Below are 7,985 nucleotides of genomic sequence, written 5' to 3'. Positions count from 1 at the left end.
TGTAGTCACGTGCTCCTGGTTCTGGGACTCCAGCCAGCATGGCAGAAACGCTGAGAAAGGCGCACAGTGTTTACAATCAAGCACATGCGATTTCCTGTTTATGTGGAAGGAGAGATTCCATGGGCAGCATTGCTTCAGCACAATAACAAAGAGAGGAGGTGGGAGAGCTGATCCAGAAGATGACAGATGTAGCAGATGCTCTAGCCCCATTACTCTGCCACTAAGCAAACCCTGCTTTGTCCTCATTTGAAACTGGGGCAGTGCAGTGAGGCTCTTAAGTGTTCAGGAATGATTCCCTGTATCCAGAGGGTGCCAGGAAAATTAGGACTTCATACCTCCTTCTGGCCAACTCGGCTAAGGCAGGAAGCATCTAATCACTTTCCATTCCAGAGGTGGCGGAATTTAAGATGGGGAAGTCACAAACCAGGAAACACAGGTCTTTGGACAAACAGGAACAGTGTTCTTATGTGATTTGGTCTGAAGTAAACTGGATGATGGAACAGCCGAAAAAGGGTAACAGTGGAAAGAAAATATTATCCTAAAAGGTTAGAAGATTTATGTCGCAGACTTATTCTTTGTGTGACCTTGTGCCAGTTACTAAAGACAACTTCCTATGTACTCATCTATGAAATGTAAATAATAATACCTTTTCTGCCGTTTTCACAAAGCTTTTAAATGGAAATTAAAGTATTGTCTAACCGGTAGTATGCTATACAAATGTAATATATGTATGTACATATGTGGATATGTATATGTGTGTATACACACATCCTTCCTCTTAATCAATTGCCATTTCCATCCCATTGTAATGGCCTGTCTTACCACTCAGAGCAAATATTACCAAACTTGCTACAATACAGAGCACAGGTACAAAAGTTACCCACTCAACCCTGTGATCTATATATTGAACATCTTACACTATCCTCTAGGATGGGGCGTAGACAATATAAGATAAGGTTTAGTTGGGGAGACAAAAATAAAAAAGATAATAATAATATGAGGCAATATCTGATCATAGCTGCCAAAGTGCTATAATTACCACGGTAGAATAGTCAGGACTCTATAGAAAAAGAGAGACAAAAGGCCAGTCCTCAAAGAAGGGGGTAGCATTCTGAAGGTGGGACAAAAAGGTCTTTTTAAACAAGAAAAGCAATGAAGGCAAAAGTGAAGAGGCAGGAAATTCAATTTATTTCAATAAATATTTTCTAAGCACTTACTAAGTGTACCAGGATCTAAGGCCTGGGGTGTGGAGACCAAAATAAGACAGTTATTGCCCTTAGAGAGCTGCATTCTAAATGGGGGCCTGGAGACGAAGTGGTAATAAAATGTGCTTAAGCAACTAAAAACAACATATGTACAAAACAGTACAAACTCATTTCAAAGGGGGTATAGAATTGTGGAATGCTAACAGCTTGAGGGGAGGAATCTGGAAAGATCTGTAAGAAGTGATATTTTAGCTGCTCTTTGATGGAACTCAGGGATGGGGGTTGAGGAAGTGCATTTCATACCTGAAGGATCACTTTACAAGGTAACCTGCAGGAATGATGAATTTTTTACTTAATTATCCTGTGTTCATATTAGCTAAAGACAAGTCTAAGACATCTTTAAATAAAATAATCCATAGTGATTTTTTTAGAGAAATTAGACGATGTTTGGGACGTATCTTTGAGGCTTTTGTCAAGGAGGACAGTTTTGCTGTTATTAATAAGAAACCTGTCTCTTGATGTATCATTCAAAGACTCCTGCGCAAGATAATCAAAGAGTTAGCCTAAGGGAAGTGAAGGAAAGGTGGTTCTCCCTTTCCAAGCCTGAGTGTTCCAGCAGAACAACAGAAAGAGCTTTGGCTCTGGGTCAAATCTACCCTTTATTCCTACCTATATAGTTTTGGGGAAAATTATTTAACTCTACACAAGCTTTAATTTCCTCATTTCTAAAAGGAGATTAGGAGTTAGGTAGCTTCTGAGATCACTTTCAGTTTCAGATCCATGAACCTTAGAGTGGCTAAATTGCCTCCTTAGACCATTAAAAACTGAGTGTGTGTCATGATAATAATGGTGCTTACTGCTGTTCAGTTACTCCAGTAGTTTTCAACTCCTTTTGGGGTTTTCTTGGCAAAGATACTGGAGTGGTTTTCCATTTCCTTCTCCAGCTCATTTTACAGATGAGGAATTGAGGCAAACAGGATTCACATATCTGTGGTGGGTGCTACACTAAATTTTAACCCTGATGCCGTAACTGTTGCATCGAGATGACCTTGGTTTATCAAAAATTATGCCAGTGAAGTATATGCTTCACAATGGCAGGTCACCCACAGGTGGAAGGTTTTTTTGAATACTGGGTCTGGGGATCATCTAGGGACCAGCCTTGGTAAGTAGAACATGACTCAGAAAGGTGATAGATTTTTTAGCCATGAGACCTCATAATCTAAGGTGTAAAGAAAAGAGTTGTGATTGGTATCAGTAGAAAGGGTTAGTGTGCTAATACCAGTGGAGTCCTGGATTCTTGAAATATATAAGTAAACAAATGGGCATCCATGAAGGGCTGCTCAAAAGCATCAAGGTGCCAATCAATGTTCCCCATCTCAAACTCTATACATAGGAGTCAGACCCCAGGGATCAGGCTCCCAAAGGCACTGGACTTGGAGTTAGGAGAGAACAGATTTTATCATTTACTGCTTTTTCACTTTTCTTTTTTGAGTTTCAATTTCTTTATCTGTAAAATATGAATAACAATATCTGTCATGTCTACCTTTTGACTGTTGGGAGAAAAAAAATTACATAACAAACATATGAAATAGTTTTGTGAATTAAAGCACTATATACTCTATGACAGAGATGTCAAACAGGCTGCCACCAGGTTAAAATGTAATTAGGAAATAACAAAATCAATAAAAATATAATAAAACATGGATCATATATTTTTAAATCAAGGCAGTATGTTACCTGCAGGGGTCCTTATGTAAAGATTAGTAGTGGCTTATGATTAATTAACTCATGAATCTTCTGTATCTCCCTATTTATAAGATAACAAATAGAAATTTCTCAGCTTGGCACTTAAGTTCCTTAACAAACTAGTTCCAGCTTGCTTATTTCCCATTATTCATTATTGAATCATAGGCAGGAAAATCAATCTAGATCTAGAATAAACCTCAGTAGCCATTGCCTCCAATACCCTCTTGTTACAGAGTTAAAATCAGCCCCAGGGACGCTAGCTTGCCCAAGTTCACACAGGAGATAAGCATCAAAATAACGATTTGAACTCAGATCTTCTAGCTGCTCAACCAATATTCTACTACCTGCATAAACTCTAAATTCCAGCCAAACTGGTTTGTCTGCTATCCCCAGTGGCATTCAGTCTTCTGCTTCTGTGACTTTGCATAAGCCTTCATTTCACCCCATGCCTAAAATGCACTTTGACCTCATTTCTACTTTTTTAGAGTCCCTAAGTTTATTCAAGGTGCAGTTTGTGGTGATATCCCTTTCAAAAAACTTTTTCTGATGCCCTTGATTTTACTGTACTTTCCTTCCTCCTAAAATTATTTTATCACTTGTTCCCTGAATAGAGCACTAGTTCCTTGAGGACAGCTCCTGATTTGTCCTTCTTTTGTTATCACCAGTACCTAGCTCTCTGCCTGACAGATAGTAAATGTTTAATAAATGCTTATTAATTGACTGATCAATTTATTTGTTGTCAGTATAACTCAACTACCTAGAAATAGGCACCTCTAATATATGCCTGCTGTGAAGCTCCCTCCTCAGCTAAGAAGTGGAAGAGCTATGAATGTGGAATGTGATATATGTTTTTAGATTCAATCACTATATTTTGCATAGTTGTTTTTCTTTGCTATTTGGAAGAGATCAGTTGTTTGGGGAATATGGCTTTGAAGGGAAACAACTGATGTAAAAATTATAATGTGTTAAATGTTTGTTAAATTGGGTTATATTATAATTATTTTGATTATTATTACCTTCTGGGGTTTCATAGGCAACTCTTACCTGGGAGTTCTCATGTTACAACTCCTACAAGTTTATTCCTGAAAAGTAACTGATTGACTGGACAGGAGACATAGAAGAGGCAGGGTGGCTAGACTTTGAAAGGTCTCGGGACAATGAGGAACAGTGTTTTGGCACACCTTCAGCATTCTGCATTCAAGGAGAAATCTGCCAGTCATTGTGGGCTGACTGGGATGGAAAGCTAGACATATAATGGGGTTGCTAAGCAGCAACAGATGACAAGCAGATATGAATCTCTGGATTCTGGAAACTCCAAAAGCAGGGTTCAGGAATAGGGAGTAAAGGCCTAAGAGACTTCCAAAGGGCTGAGGCTATCTGTCATATGGAGCTGCCAGGTATAATGAGAATAATCTTACTTATACAAGAATTTGAGCTTGATTTTTTTTTTTTTTTTTTACTGTCTCTGTCATCATTTGTTGGGATAGCACCACCAAGGAATGCTTTGCCTCTTCGTGGTATTGTGATGGCATGGGAATTCAGACCAGATTTCCCTAAGATACTGGACCACAGCTTTATATGCAGGAGACCTGGAAATGAAAGCCTCAGCAGCGTCTGTGAGAACAAAGAATGAATTCAGTGAGCTCTGGCGAGCTACAGAGAGGCCTCTGCCAGGCAAGAATCTGGTGTAGGGAATTAAAGGGCAGCCAGTCCTCCTGGCAAAGCTGGTGGGGAAAGGGTGGGAGAAAGTCGATCACCAGGCTACCACAGGGTAAGAATGAGGGCCAGGGAGGCAAGCAGGCCAACAAGATGCTTTTCTTCTCAAAGGAGGCAGAACCCTTCTTCATAATTTGTTTTTCTTTCTTGAAGGGGCAACACAAGGTGCCAGGCAAATGGGTGCCAACAATGAGAAAAGGAAATTCTCCCAGGCTGTGAGTCAGCCCTCATTCTGGGTGGTATTTATTGAAATAAAGTTCATAAGCCTGGGTCCTACTCTAGGGCTCTCCTTTGCGCTAGGCTGTTTTCCCACTGGACTCAGTGGTAACCAACATGACAGCAAAAACATGGGGGCCCTAAGGGAGGGGGTATGACAGGAAAGGAAAACAAAATTGTTTTCAGCAAGTAATGATTTGCCCTGGAGACTGGACTTTGGATTCCTCAGTCAGCTAAACAGGGGCCTGACAGAGGGGCCTTGGGTTTCACTGGTTGAGTGTGCCCTTCTCTATGGCTGATTTTGTCATGATGGTAGCAGACTGTGGGCACCATTAACTGTTTCCTGGCACCAACAGCTCCCTTCTCTCTCCTTCAGCCCTGTTAAGTGGGCTGTACAAGCACTGCTCAAGGGAATTCAGGCATTGGTTTATGTTATTTTGTTATGAATAAGACTAAACCCATATTACCACTCCTTTTTATTTTCCTAGAGACCAGCATTTTTATTCATTTGAAATACTCTCTACATTTTGGTGGTGCATATTGTTCAGCTTTGTCCTTTACCTCGTCCAGCCCTTTAAAGCAGTAGGTAGGGGGACTTCTTTGTCTAAGAGACTTTTATTTATTTTTCAGATTTTCTAAAGATCACATAAAAGGTCAGATGAGTTAGAATTAAAACACAAGGAAAATTATCTCCTACTTTGGTATATTTCTTATATGGCTGTTTTTTCCTACCCCTCTGAATATCTGGAATAGTTAAAATTTTGCCTTTAATACTGGTAAGATACCCTGCTAACCCATTTTTTCTACTGATTCAGTGGATATCTTTTTTTTTTTTTCTTTTGCCTTTCCTAGAACTCCATTTTTCATTAGAGATGGTTTGAATGCTGTGGATAAATTCTTTTATCTTGACATTATACTTTGACAGTATATGGTATACTTTCCAAGGATGTCCACATTGATAATGAGATTGAACTATGCGTTGCCAGAGCTAGCTCAGGGTTTGGGAGGCTCTGAAGGAAAGTGTGGGAGAGCAGAGATGTTAGATTGATTGAAGGTCTACAGAGCCATTGTGCCGACCTCATTGTTGTACGCCTGTGAAACCTGGACAGCAAATCAGCACCATGCCAGGAAGCTGAATTGCTTCCATTTGAATTGTCTTAGGAAGATTCTAAAGATCACCTGGCAGGATAAGATACCAGACACTGAGGCCCTTTCTTCACTAAACTGCCAAGTATATATATATATATATATATATATATATATATAATATATATATATATATATATATATATATTTTATGGAGAACTCACATAAATGCAAGTGCTCACAAAGTGGTCAGAAAAAGCAATAAAGTCTCTCTTAAGAACTTTAGAATCGATTGTATGACATGGAAGACACTAGAACAGGACTGCCCAGTGTGGTGTACCCTCATCAGAGAAGGTGCTATTCTTAATGAGCAAAGCAGAATTGAATTAACTCAGAAGAAATTCGAGATGCACAAAATTAGAGAAGCCACCCCAAATGTTCATGGAGACTGTATGTATCTGATCTGTGGCAGAGCTCATATTGGTCGGAGCAGCCACAGTCAGACACATTGTAACTGATGTCATTTTTGGTCCTCTTCAAGAACAAAGGATAACAAGATAAGGGATGAAGATAACCAATGTTCCATTTCTCCTTCATAGCTTTGGCAGGTCTGCAGTCATCTCTGCCTTCTAAGATTTTCATCACCATAGTCCTATATTTTTTTCAAGATTCAGTTCAAGATTTTACCTTTTTTAGTCAAGAAATCAGATCAACAAGGATTTAAGCACCTGTTAAATGCCAAGCACTGTCTTCTATGTTGCTTTCTCAGCCTAACTTTATTCCATAATAATCTTGCCTTTTTACATTAAATTATTATTTGATACAAATTATTTCCTTCGCTACTGAGATCATAAACTCTTTAAAGAGAGATTGCTACTCCATATCCTGCTATTAGATATTTAATTTTAATAAAGATTCTTTAAAAGCAAATTTTCATGAAAAATTGCATGCTGTTTGACAAATCAATCTCTGGAGCATATAAGTTCCCTCCTTTGTAAAAATGAAAGAGACTGACTAGATAGATGCTTGATGTTTCTTTCAGCTCTAATATTCTGAATCTACCTGTTTATATTATTATATTCTAATCATTGATTACTTTTAACCTTAATGAAAGCTATTACAAATGAGGTAGCATATATATAAAATGCTTTACAAACTTTAAGTGCTGTTATTTTTCTTAAACTAGAGTCTGGCTGTTTTGAAATAGATCCTTATACAATCTTATCTATAATTCCATCTGTATTGCCTCCAGGAGTAAATACAAGATGCCCGGTTTAGCATTCAAAACTTTTCATAACCTATCTCCCTCCTGCTTTTCTAGTCTCTTTAAACCATACTTGCCACCATGTACTCTTTCATTCAGTAACACTGGCTTTCTGACGTCCCATCAATAAGACATTTCTTCTTTTGGCTCTGGGCATTCTTTCTGGCTGTCTTCCATGCCTGGAAGACTCTCCTTCCTCAGCTTTTATTACTGACCTCTCTGGCTTCCTTGAAGTCTCAATTGAAATGCCACCTTCTATAAGAAGCCTTCTTCAGTCCTTCTTAACTTCAGTACTTCCCTCTTAATCATTTCCAATTTATCCTCTATTGTAGCTTGTTTTGTTTATAGATGTTTGCTTGTCTCTATTGGATTTTAAGCTCCTTGAGGGTAGGGACTGTGTTTTGCAGCTTGTTGTATTCCCAAAGCTTAGCACAGTTCCTGGCACATAGTAAGTATTAGTAAAGATTTTTTGAGTGATTGAAGAATACCACCAAATTAGTTCTATGAATATTGCAGTTTCAATGTAATTTCTATGGGTGCTTTTGATGCAGATTGGATTATCAATACAGTCATAGCACCAATGTAATTTTTTCACGAATGAAGTTCCTATTTCAATGTTTTATTGCAAGGTAGAGGCAATAATGGGCTCCTAAATATTATGGCAGCTCAGTAACAAACCCTGGCTGTTAACCAAGCTGGAAAGATTCCCAGTATGATGTGGTTGGTGGACTGGGTCTCTTGTCACAGGACCA

This window comes from Antechinus flavipes, chromosome 1 (assembly GCF_016432865.1).
Source record: "Antechinus flavipes isolate AdamAnt ecotype Samford, QLD, Australia chromosome 1, AdamAnt_v2, whole genome shotgun sequence".
NCBI lineage: Eukaryota > Metazoa > Chordata > Mammalia > Dasyuromorphia > Dasyuridae > Antechinus > Antechinus flavipes.
Note: the sequence above shows the minus strand (reverse complement) of the source record.